At 40.5% G+C, this 12817-nt stretch overlaps 1 long non-coding RNA gene across 1 annotated transcript in view; it reads left to right on the top strand.

Annotated features, from left to right (window-relative positions):
* The first annotated feature begins 248 nt into the window (after positions 1–248).
* LOC108537241 (uncharacterized) overlaps positions 249–12817 on the top strand; it is a 75295-nt gene continuing 62726 nt past the window's right edge. Inside the window, exon 1 of the long non-coding RNA XR_001887733.1 lies at positions 249–288. This is a non-coding gene — a long non-coding RNA (uncharacterized LOC108537241). The remainder of the gene's footprint in view (positions 289–12817) is intronic.

The following is a 12817-nucleotide window of genomic DNA, read 5'->3' as shown; positions in this document are numbered from 1 at the left end:
GGGGATTCAAAGGACACAAAGAAACCCTTGTTGAGGGGATGGAGGTGGTCAATATCTTGATTGTAGTGATGGTTTCAAGGGTGTATACCTGTGTCTAGACTTGTCCAATTGTGTAGTTTAGACATGTACAGTTTGTTGTATGTCAATTATGCCTCAATAAAGCTGTTGATAATAATAATAAACAGAACCCAGGCTGCAGTCTGTCTCTATGCTGGAACTCTAATCTACTCACTGTTCTATTTTGCAGCTGTGTATTAGAGAGTAGGGCTGGCTCTGGGTCTGCACAAGGTAGGTCATCACAGCACCCCATGCTGGGTAAAGTGCTTGGTACTTCGTATTGTTTACTATTCTCATTCCTTAATTCTCTCAGGAAGGTCCTGTTTGATTATGTCCATTTAATGCACATGGTGTGGAGTTAAGTGACATACTCAAGGTCACATGGGTGGGGCATGGGAGAAGGATGGCCCCTCTCCTTCACCACTTACACAGCCACCACCTCCTTCAGAAGAGAGGTGAAGGAGCAGCAAACCCAGCCCAAGTGATTTCCAAGGCCTTTGGTCAGGGTCCAAGAATAGGCTAGCCAGGGCAACAAATTCATTCTCCAAAGAGGGGAAGCAGATCTAGTCTAAGGCTCCCTCTAGTTTTGGTCTCCAGTGAGTCTGTGAAATGAAATAGTTTTCATTACTTAAAGGCCACCTACCTAGGTGGATGCCTTTGCCTGCATTTTAGAAATAGACCTGGTCCTGCCATTTACCTTCCCGGTGACCTTGAGCATTTCAACTCTCTGGGCCTCTATTTCCTCATCTGTAGAATGGCAGTAATTAGACCTAACTTCTAGGGTCTTAAAAAAGGGTTCAATAAATTAAGGGACATAAAAGTGCTTTGGACAATGATGAACCCTAAAAAAAAAAAAAAACCTTTGTTTGTTTTGGTATTTCATAGTTCATCATTTGCCCTAAATGAGGTCAATTTTTAAAAAAAAAATGTGGTAAAGTATATAATATTTATTATTTTAACTCTTTTTAAGTGTATAGCTTAATGGCATTAGGTACATTTGCAATGTGGTATACCACCATCACTTTCCATTTCTAGAACTTTTTAATCATCCCAAACAGAGACTCTGTCCCATTAAACACCAACTCTTCATTCCACTTTCCCTTCACCCTCTGTTCCCTGGTTACCTCTATTCTGCTTTCTGCTTCTATTAATTGACCTATTCTAGGTACTTCATATAAGGGGAATCGTACAATACTGGAATGGGATCATTAACCCCACATTAATTTCCACTTCTTTCTGTTTCCTTGGTTTTGGTGTCAGGGGTGGGAGGAGATGGAACTTTGGAGGCTGCCTTGTAGACAGAGGAGCCCATTCTTTCCAGAGCAGAAGATGGGGTGCTGGGTAGTCCCTGGGCCGCTCTGAGAGGCTGGACTTGGCATGTAATATAATATGACTGATGTTTTTATAAAACGGGATAAATTTGGACATAGAAAATTAACACCATGTGAAGGTGAAGGCAGAGATTGAGTGATGCTTCTATAAACCAAGAAACTCCAAGGATTGTCAGTAAACCAGCAGAAGCTAGGAGAGAGGCATGGAACGGATTTCTCCTTACAGGCCTCAGAAGAAACCAACCCTGTCACAATTTTGATCTTGGACTTGAGCCTCTGGAACTGTGAGACACTAAATTTCTGTTTGTTTTAGCCACCTAGTTCATAGTACTTTGAAGTGACCTTTACACCACTCTCATTTAGAGATGAGGTCTGTGTCCCCTCCTCTTGAAATTGAGTGGCTGTTGTGACTGTGTACACATGTAAACTGCAGAGCTGCCTGTCTGTGACTTCCAAGGCTAGGTCATAGAAGGAGATAAAGCTTCTTCCTGTTTTGTTGGGCTGCTTGCTCTTGAAGTCTTCAGTCACTATGCATGCAGCATGCCTTCCCAGCTTCCTGTGGTTGTAGAGTGTATGGAAGGCAATTGGACCACTATAGACAGTGGGTAAGAGCTGAGGAAGCAGCCTCTGTCCACTGATAGCATGGAGGACCCTGAAGGCAAGAATGGGCTCTTACTTGTTGGAAACCCAGTTGAGTCCGCTTACAAATTAATTAGACACAATGCCATTTCCAGATGAGAGTTCTGGGAAGGCCACTGTGGTTAGGGCTTCATTCTCTTTCCTCCTAGGAAAGCATTTAATCCAGACTCTGAAGGATCAGGAGATGGGAGGGCCTTCTTGCTGGTAGGCAGAGTGGCTGGCCTCTAAATGGCATGATTGGAGAGGCATCCCCAGCCTGAGCCCCAAACACTTCCTCTGCTCTCCTCTATCTTTCCCTGTTAGAAGCATCTCCATTGAGCTGTCTTCACTCACCCCCATAACGGCTTTGTATTGAGTTCTTACTCTGTGCCAAGCACTTTACCTACATTATCGTGTTCAAACCTTGCAATGACTCTGCCCAACAGGTTTTATTGTCTTTCTACTCTATCATTCACCTCTCAGCAGAATTAATTAACCAAATTAATCCTATAAGCAAATCTCAGTTGCACCATGAATGTCTCAGGCAAAATAATAGGTTTTAACTACTGTGGAGGAAGACTGGCCCCTTTAAGGAAGAAGTGACTGCATCCAGGGTTGAAGCAGGTTGTGAAATGTTGAAATGTGCTGAGCTCCGGAATGGAAATTTCTTTCAATGTAGATTAGGCCTTGATTCAGGGTACAGAGAGAGACTGGTACCTGTGGTTCCCTTGGTAACTGCTCTCTGATTGGAAGGAGTCTGAGTGCAGAGAAGGGAGTAGCTGGGGGGCCCGTGTGACTCACCCAGAAGTGGGCAGGAAGCAGTTAAAAAGCAGCCATCCGGTGAAGCTGTAGAGGGACAGGGTTTTGGCTTTCTTTTAATCAACATGCCAAGGTTTTGGGAAGGACTGCTGACACCAGAGATATCAGAGAAGTAGCATAGAATAGCTGGCTTCTGGGAAGCCTCTCTGTTGGGAAGGAAGTTGTTCTCTTTCCACTGCAAGCTTAGAAGCCTTCCAAGTTTTCTCCTTCTGCAGCATAAAGAGACAATAAGTCAGAGGAAGGTATCCCCAGGAGTTTCCAGACAGCTGCACAGATTTAAGTGCAGAAATCTGAGCAGAGGTATAGTCCTGGCATTTACATGAGCACCTTTCAGTAGCAGGAAGAATAAAAGGAAACAGAGCTACAGAAATACCAGGGGTGAAGTCTTCATCGGAAAGTCCAATCTTGGAACAAGAGCTGGTAGGAAGCCTGAGAATTTGTATCAGCAGTGAGTCTAGGCTGTCTGTTCTGAGTAATTGGGATCAGAGCAAAAGTCGATATCATGCTTACCCTGTGCCAGGCTCCCTTCTAAGGGCTTCCTGGGCACCTGCTCATGTCAGTCCTCACAGCAATCATATGAGGTGTGTTCTATTGTTTTCTCCTTGTGCAGATCAATGCACTAGGCACAGAGAACACTGGCCACAGGTGTATGGCTGAGGAGGCCAGAGCCAGGATTTGGACCTGGGGTGTCTTGGCTGATGTGAGCTGGTGTAGGCCAGCATGGGACACAGAGGAGGATTAGCTAGAGAAGCAGGACAGGGGGCAAGAGAGATGAGATCTCTGACAGTGCTGGGCCAGAGACACTTTCCCAAGCCATGACTAAACCTGATTATGGACATGTTTTACCCTGTCAGACTATAGCATCCAGAGGGGTCCCTCCTCAGGGTGGCTCCTGGACTGTCCTGAAACAAGATGGGTGCTTTTATTATTATTATTATTATTATTAATTATTTTTAGAGACAAGGTCTCATTCTGTCACCCAGGCTGGAGTGCAGTGGCACCATCATAGATCACTGCAACCTTGAACTCCTAGGCTCAAGCAATCCTCCTACTTCAGCTTCCCAAGTAGCTAGGACTACAGACATGTACTACCACACCTGGCTAATTTTTTAAAATTATTTTTTTAGAGACAGGATCTCCCTGTGTTGCCCAGGCTGGTCTCAAACTCCTGGCCTCAAATGATCCTCTTGCTTCGGCCTCCCACAGTGCTGGCATTACAGGCATGAGCCACTGCACCCAGTCTAGATGGATGTTTTCAAAACACAGATCTAGTTACGGTACTCCCCTCTATAAAAAATCCCTTGTTTGTCGGATAAAGTCCAGACCCTTTGGCCTGTCATATAAAGCCTTCCTGATCAGAACCACCCTGCTTGGCCCACTCCTTGCTGCATTCTTGTGATTCCAAGCCCTAAGTTTCCCAAGTCTCCTCTCCGCTGGTAGAGCTAATCATGGCTCACCGCATATTCTGATGGCTGTTCTTTCCAGGTGATGCCACTCCTGTGGTGAGTTGTCTGTAAAGAGAGGCATGCTTCCTCTGCAGGACCCTCAGATAACCATAGACATAAGCAACACAGGAACATAAAGTAAAGATGCAATAACCATAAACCTTGACAATAATCTTAAAGCAAGAAAACAAGTGCTGAGTTCTAGAAAATGAGCACATGTACATTAATTATACAGCACACCCTCATGTACTATAAAGAGGGCAGGAAGCAAAATGCCGCAACTCAACCATAAATTTGATATCAAATGGATGTGCCGGAAGGCAGGGTGGGTCAGAGGCAAGTGAGATCAGCTTCTGCCACTGCTGATTGTGCGACATTGAACAAATAAGCCTCTGTTTCCTTAATGTTAAAGAAGAAACACCAATAGTGTCCTGGTCATGGTGGTGGCACGGTAATTAAATAATACGTGTAAGGCTCTAAGCAGTCCTTTACCTTACCTCTCCTGACCAGTAGGAAATGTTCAATAACAATTAATGGCAATTTTCCTCACTTTGTCGCAATGATTCTTATGAATTATCTAGATGAGAAGGTAGAGCTGAGGTCATCTTTCCCTGTGTGACATTCAAACTCTTTCCGCAATACTTAGAAACACTCAAACTCTGGCTATGTACTTAGAGACACTTAAGATCTTTCTAGGTACTCAGGCTGAGGATTTTCCAGGCGTGGTCCTTGGCCCACACAGGGCCCCCTGATGGGCTATAAACAGATTAAAAAAAAATCGAAGTTCTTGTTTTTTTCTTTGTCTTTTTTTTTTTTTAACAGACAAATGCTGTGCAATCTGCAAACTTTTGTTTTTATACAGCACTAAGGGTTGCTTACTGAGTATGTTATTAAAGATCACCCAACATCACTATTAAAAATATATTTATAGCAAATATCCACCAAATCAAATAAGTGATGAATCATGATAGCCACTTTGGTTCTTTTACTTAAATTTTTCGTAAAAAAAATCTTCATGGAGATAGAATCCACATACCACAGAATTCATCCACTCATTTGTGATTGTGTAATTCACAAGTCATCGTTTTGTTTTTTGCCAGTTTTTTGATATCACAGTGTTTCCCAAATCTCCCCCTCCCTTTGAAAAGTGGGACCAGGTAGAGAGGGAAGCCATGGGTCTTTGACCACACCTGAGGGAGTATGGTAAAGCACTTGGAGACCTTGTGCCTTGCAGTTGTTTGGAAAAACAGCCTGCATCCCCCACTTTTGCCACTGGGTGTCAGGCTCGAAGGTGGGTACAGTCTCATGCTTGGGGAACCCAGCAGGGTACCGGGCCCTGCACTATTGCTCTGCAGGTAAATGTGATGAATGGAAGAGAAGAAGTAAAATTAGACCTCACAGGATGATTAGAACTTTGATATTTCTTGTGTTTGGGCTTGGAGAATTGCGTCACATTTCCTTAGGCCTGTGGCAAAAACAAACAAACAAACAAACAAACAAACAAAAAATATATATAGTTTTTCCCCCTCCTTTTGCTCACCCTTTATTACTGTATTTCACCATGTTTTGAGGATTGCTGTGTGTCAGGAACTGTGCTGGAAAGGGGAAATACAGAGATGTACAAGACACAGCTGGTCCTTTCCCTTAAGGTGCTCATACTATAGGGAGGACGGAGATTATAAATGGACCAGGAGGCCACAAATGGCAAACACGAAGAAAGTTGAGAGCACAGGGTCAGAACCAGGGGAGAGGAAGGACAGTACTACACACATAAAAACAAAAGCAACACAAACAACACGCCTGACCTGTGTGGGGGTTTACACATTACAAATGCTTTCACAGACAGGGTTTATCTATTATTTAAATTATATTTGTTGAGTACTGGGTTAGGTACTGAAGATACAACAGTGAAAAATTACTATGGATGCTATTGTTTATACTTTGCATGTGCCAGACAATGTGCCTGGCTTTTTAACATACATTATCACATTCAGTCTTCCAAGAAATTCTACAAGGAAGGATTTCTTAGACTGATTTTTCAGATGAGGAACATGAGGTACAAGTTTCTTCCTCAAGAAACCTGTAACTTAGTGAGTTTGGATCAGTGTCCCCACCCAAATCTCATGTTGAAATGTAACCCCCAATGCTGAAGATGGGGCCTGGTGGGAGGTGATTGGATCATGGGGACCATTTCTAAAGGTTTAGCACCTTTCCCCTAATGCTGTTCTCGTGACAGAGTTCTCACAAGATCTGGTTGTTTAAAGGTATGTAGCACCTCCCGCATCTTTCTCTTCCTCCTGCTCTGGTTATGTAAGATGTGCCTGCTTTCCCCTTTACCTTCCACCATGATCCAACATTTCCTGAGGCCTCCCCATATCACTATCAGCAAAGAGACTGGCTGTAGTGTGCCCCTGCTCTGGGGATCTGTGGAACTTTGAGCTTGAGAGTGATGATTTACGGTATCTGGTGGAAGAAATTTCTAAGCAGCAAAGTGCTCAAGATGTGGCCTGGCTACTTCTAACAGCCTATGTCCATATTTGTGAGCAAATAAATCACATGAAACTGGAACTTATATTTAAAAGGGAAGTAGAACATAAAATATTGGAAAATGTGCAGCTTGGCCATGTGATAGAAAAGAAAAACCCATTTTCTGGGGAGGAATTCAAGCCAGCTGCAGAAATTTGCATAACCAAAAGGAAGACAAATGCTGATAGCCAAGACAATGTGAAAAGGCCTTCAAGACATTTCAGAGACCTTCACAGCAGCCTTTCTCATCACAAGCCCAGAAGCCTAGGAGGGAAGAATGGTTTTGTGGGCCACACCCAGGGCCCCTCCACCCTATGCAGCCCCAGGACACTGTCTTCTGCATCCCATCTGCTCCTGTTCCAGTCTTGTATCAAAGGTACCCAGGTACCCTCTGCTTCAGAGGATGCAAACCATAAGCCTTTGTGGCTTTCATGTGGTGTTAAGCTTGCAGGTGCAGAGTGCAGAGTTGAAGCTTGGGAGCCTCTGCCTAGATTTCAGAGAATGCATGGAAAAGCCTGGATGTCCAGGCAGAATTCTACTGCAGGGGCAGAGCCCTCTTGGAGATCCTCTACTAGGGCAGTGTAGAGGGGAAATGTGGGGTTGGAGATGCCCAGTGGAGCTGAAAGAAAGGCCACTGTCCTCCAGATCCCAGAATCATAGATTCACACACAGTTTGCATTGTGCTTCTGGAAAAGCCATAGACACTCAACACCAGCCCTTGATAGAAGCCACAGGGATAGAGATGCCCAAGGCCTTGGGAGTCCACTCCTTATATCAACATGCCCTGGATGTGTGACATGGAGTCAAAAGAGATCATTTTGGAGCTTTAAGATTTAATGATTGCTCTGCTGGGTTTAAGAGTTGCGTGGGGCCTGTAGACCCTTTCTTTTGACCACTTTCTCCTGTTTTGGAAGTACTTACCCACTGCTTATACTCCCATTGTATCTTGGAAGTAACTAACTTGTCTTTTCTTTTACAGGCTCATAGACAGACAGGACTAGCCTTGTCTCAGATGTGACTTTGGACTATAGACTTTTGAGTTAATGCTGGAATGAGTTAAGACTCGGGGGCTGTTGGAAAGGCATGATTGGATTTTGAAATGTGAGAAGGACATGAAATTTGGGAGGGGCCGGGGTGGTATGATGTGGTTTGGATCTGTGTCCTCACTCAAATCTCATGTTGAAATGATGTAATCCCCAGTGCTGGAGGTGGGGCCTAGTGGGAGGTAATTGGATCATGGGGGCAGTTTCTAATGGCATAGCAACATCCCCGTGTTGCTGTTCTTGTGATACAGTCCTCACAAGATCTGGTTGTTTAAAAGATTGTGCCCCTGCTCCAGGGATCTGCGGAATGTTGAGCTTGAGAGTGATGATTTAGGATATCTGGAGGAAGAGATTTCTAAGCAGCAAAGTGCTCAAGATGTGGCCTGGCTGCTTAAAACAGCCTATGTCCATATGCGTGAGCAAAATGGACAGAGCAAATAAATATCATGAAACTGGAACTTATATTTAAAAGGGAAGCAGAGCATAAAAGATTGGAAAATTTGCAGCTTGGCCATGTGGTAGAAAAGAAAAACCCATTTTCTGGGGAGGAATTCAAGCCAGCTGTAGAAATTTACATAACTGAAAGGAAGACAAATGCTGTGACAAAGACAAATTTTTGTGACCTTGAATTAGACAAAGGTATCTAGATAGGTTGCCCAAAGCATAACCTGTAAAGGAGCAAATTGCTAATTTGGAACTCATCAAAATTAAAAATTAAAAACTTCTGCTCTTCAAAAGATACTGCTAAGTGAAGCAAAAGACAAGACACAAACTAGGAGAAAATGTTTGCACTGCATATATCTGATAAAGGACATGTATTCAGAATATATAAAGAACTCTCAAAACTCGATAACAAGAACATAAACCAATAGAAAATAGGCAACAGATATAAGCAGACACTACCAAAAAAGATGTGTCATGGAAGACAAGCATATGAAAGGTGTACAAAATCATTAATTATTGGGAAAATACAAATTAAAACCTAATGAGCTTTGCCACACACCCATTGGGATGGCTAAAATTAAAAAGACGAACCATATCAAGTGTTGGCCAGGACGTGAAGGAACTGGAACTCTCGGACACTTCTAAATGGCAAGTAAAATGGAAACCACTTTGGAAAATAGTTGGGCAGTTTCTTAAAAACGTAAGCATACACCTACCATATAAGCTTGCATTTTACTCCTATTTGCACAAAAGAAAAGAAAGTTTATGTTCATACAAAGAGTTTTGCATAAACATTTATACCAGCTTATAGCATTTATTTTCAAATAGTAGTCCTAAACTACAAAAAACCTGAGTGTCCATTAACTAGTGAATGGAAAAGTAGAAATTGAAGTAAGTCTATATATGGAATAATTCTAAGAAATAAAAAGGAACTACTCATACACACAATTACATGAAGGAACTTCAAAAGTGATTCTGCTAAATGAAAGAAGCCAAGCAAAAGAATTCATACTATAATTTCATTTTTATAAATTTCTAGAAAATGCAAGCTTATCAGTGGTGAAAACTCAATGGTTGCCTGGAATTGGGGAAGGGAAGAAGAGAGGGAGGGATTCCAAAGAAATTTTTGGTTAACAGTTATGTTCCCTGTAACTATTGGTTTTGATTTTGATAATAGTTTCATGAGTGGTCAAAACTTACCAAATTCTTCATTTTCTATCTGAAGTTATTGTATTCAGTTAGACCTCAGTAAAATTGCTAAAACACTCAGTAGCAAGAAAACAAATAATCAAATAAAAAACCCAAAGATTTGAATAGACATCTCACTAAAGAAACAATATCAGTGGCATATCAACACAGGGAAAGATGCTCAAGATTATTAGCTATTGGAGAAATGAAAATTAAAACCAAAATGAAAATTAAAACCAAAACATATCTATCAAATGGATAAGATTAAATTAAAAAAACTCAAACCTAACAATATCAAATGCTAATGAGTATGTGGAGCAACTGGAATTCTCATACATTGCTCCTGGGAATGAAAATGGTACAGCCACTCTGGAAAACAGTTTGACAATTTCTTATAGAGATATACTTATCATATGATCCAGCTATCCTATTCCTGGGTACTCGAGGAAATGAAACAGTGTTTACATAAAAAGATCTGTTCACAAATAGCAGTTCAATACATCAAAAGAATGGAAACAACTCCAAAGTCCTTTAATGTGTAAGTGGATAATCAGATCATAGTACATCCACACAGTAGAATACCACACAGCAACAACAACAAAAAAAGAATGAGCTAGTGATTTATGCTAGAGTGTGAATGCATCTCATGGGCTTTATGCTGAGTTAAAGAAGCTATTTTCAGAGTTATATATATTCTGAAAGACTTTCAAGACCAGCCTGGGTAACACAGTAAGACTTTGATTCCACAAAAAAAGGAAAAAACTAGCTGGGTGTGGTAGGGCACACCTGTAGTCCCAGCTACTCTGGAGGCTGAGGCAGGAGGATCAGTTGAGCCTAGGAGTCTGAGATTGCAGTGAGCTGTGATTGCACCACTGTATTCCAGACTGGGCAATAGAGTGAGACCCTATCTCAAAACAAACTTATATTCTATTATTGTATTGACATGAAATCCTGGAAAGCTATAGGCATGGAGAGTGAATCAGTGGTAGGGGAGGAGTTTGACACAAAGGGGCAGCATGAGAGCATTTTCTGGGGTGATGAAACCGTGTTACATCTTGATTGTGGTGAATGCATATTAAAGCTCATACAAGCGTCCACCAAAAAGAAAGCAAATTTCCCTGTATTTAAATTTTAAAAAAAGTTATGGTATGAATCTAAAGCGGTACTTAGCAGGAAATTTTTAGCGTTGAGTAGTCTCATTAGAAAAGAATAAAGGCTGAAGATTAATAAGCTAGACCAGGGTTTCTCAACTTCAGCGCTCTTGACATTTGGGCTGGATAATTCTTTGTTTCTGGGGCTGTGTTGCTCCCTGTAGGATGTTTAGCAGCATCCTTGGTGACTACTCACTAGATTCCAATATCTTCCTTTCCCCAGTTGTGACAACCAGATAATATCTCCAGACATTGCTCAATGTCCCATAGGGGCCAAAATTGTCCCTGATTGAGAACCACTGAACTAAATATCCAACTGAAGAATTTAAAAAGGAATAACATAAGAATAATCCAAAAAAGCAGAACATAGGATTTTTTTTTTTTTAAAAGAGAAAACCCTTATGAGATAAAATCAAATGCACAATGAAGAGGCTTAATGCACCCAAAAGTTCTTTCTCTGAGAGACTAATAAAGTTGAAAATTTCTGGTAAGATTGAGCAAGGAAAAAGAAAGAAGACAGATAAAGCAATGCAAGGAATAAAGAAAGCAAACATATTTACACATGCTGCAGAGATTTAAAAGATAATTAAAAACTTTATGTTAATACTTTGGAAAACTTAGATGAAATGGAAAAAGTCCTAAAGAAATATAAGCTACAAAAACCGTTTCAAGAAGAAATATGAAACAAACAGTAGTATAATTATTAAATAAATGGAACGATTAGTTTTAAAATGTACCCTAAAGAAAAATCAGATCCTCCCAAATGATTTCACTAGTGAGTTTTACCAAACATTCAGGAGACAGATATTTTCAATCTTACACAAACTAGTCTATAATATAGATAAAGAGGAAATATGAATATGCCCTAACCCGTTTTATAAAGCTAGTATAATTTTGATACTAAATCTTGACAATGATAGTGTGAGAAGAAAATTGCAGGCAAATTTTACTTAAGAACATTGACACATAATTCTAAATCGAATGTTGGTAAACAAAATCCTACAATGTAGAAAAATAATAAGCCACGAGCTAGTTTACCTAAGGCATGTAAGACTGGGGAAACATTAAAGCATAAAAAATCAATGTGACTCCTTACATTAACAAGATAAAGAAGAAAAGCAATGTGAGCATTGTATTAGTCTGTTTTCACACTGCTATAGAGAATTACTCGAAACTGGGTAATTTATGAAAAAAAAGAGGTTTAATTGACTCACAGTTCTGCAAAGTTAACAGGAAGCATAACTAAGAGGCCTCAGGAAACGTCCAATCATGGTGGAAGGTGAAGGGGAAGCAAGCAACCTTGTTCACATGGTGTCAGAAGAGAGAGAGGGTGAAGGGGGAAGTGCCACACAGTTTTAGTGAGAACTCATTCACTATCACAAGAACAGCAAGGGGGAAATTTGCACTTATGATCCAATCATCTTCCACCAGGCCTCTCCTCCAATTTGACAAGAGATTTGAGTGGGGACCTAAATTCAAACCATATCAATCATTTTAATAGATACAAAAATATAATAAAATTTAATATTCACTTGTGATCTTTTAAAGAATTCTTTGTAAGCCAGGGATAGAAGAAAATGTTCTCATCTGATAAAGGACACTTACGAAAAACCTATACCAAATATCTTATTTAAAGGTGAAGCACTGAAATAATTCCCTTTAAGATAAGAAACAATACAAAGCCATCTGCTATCACCACATCTATTAAGCAATATACTAAAGGTCCTAGCCAATGAAACAAGGCAAATAACACACACACACACACACACACACAGAGGAAATATGGATCACGAAGAAAAACCATATTGGTATCACTTTAAAACATTAGCTTATAAACATAGAATCCCCCATGAATATACAGATACATTATTAGAATTAATAAAAGGTCTCTGGATATAAAACCAGTGCAAAAGGTTAACTGCATTTTCTACATCAACAATAAGCAGTCCAAATTGTACTTCAAAATAGATACCATTTACAGTACCTCCAATGAAATGAAATATCTTGGAGTAAATCTAAAAAAATGTACAGGAACTTTGTGGAGAAAATATAAAAACTATTGAAAACATTAGAAAGTGATAAAACAATAGTGGGCTAAATTTATGGATTGAAAGGCAATAATGTGAAAATTTCTGTTTTCCCAAATTGACTCAAACATAGATTTGATGCAATTTCAGTTAAAATTCAATAGGTTT

Source organism: Rhinopithecus bieti, unplaced genomic scaffold (assembly GCF_001698545.2).
Source record: "Rhinopithecus bieti isolate Rb0 unplaced genomic scaffold, ASM169854v2 scaffold_13029, whole genome shotgun sequence".
Lineage (NCBI taxonomy): Eukaryota > Metazoa > Chordata > Mammalia > Primates > Cercopithecidae > Rhinopithecus > Rhinopithecus bieti.
This window is presented reverse-complemented; position numbering and strand designations above follow the sequence as displayed.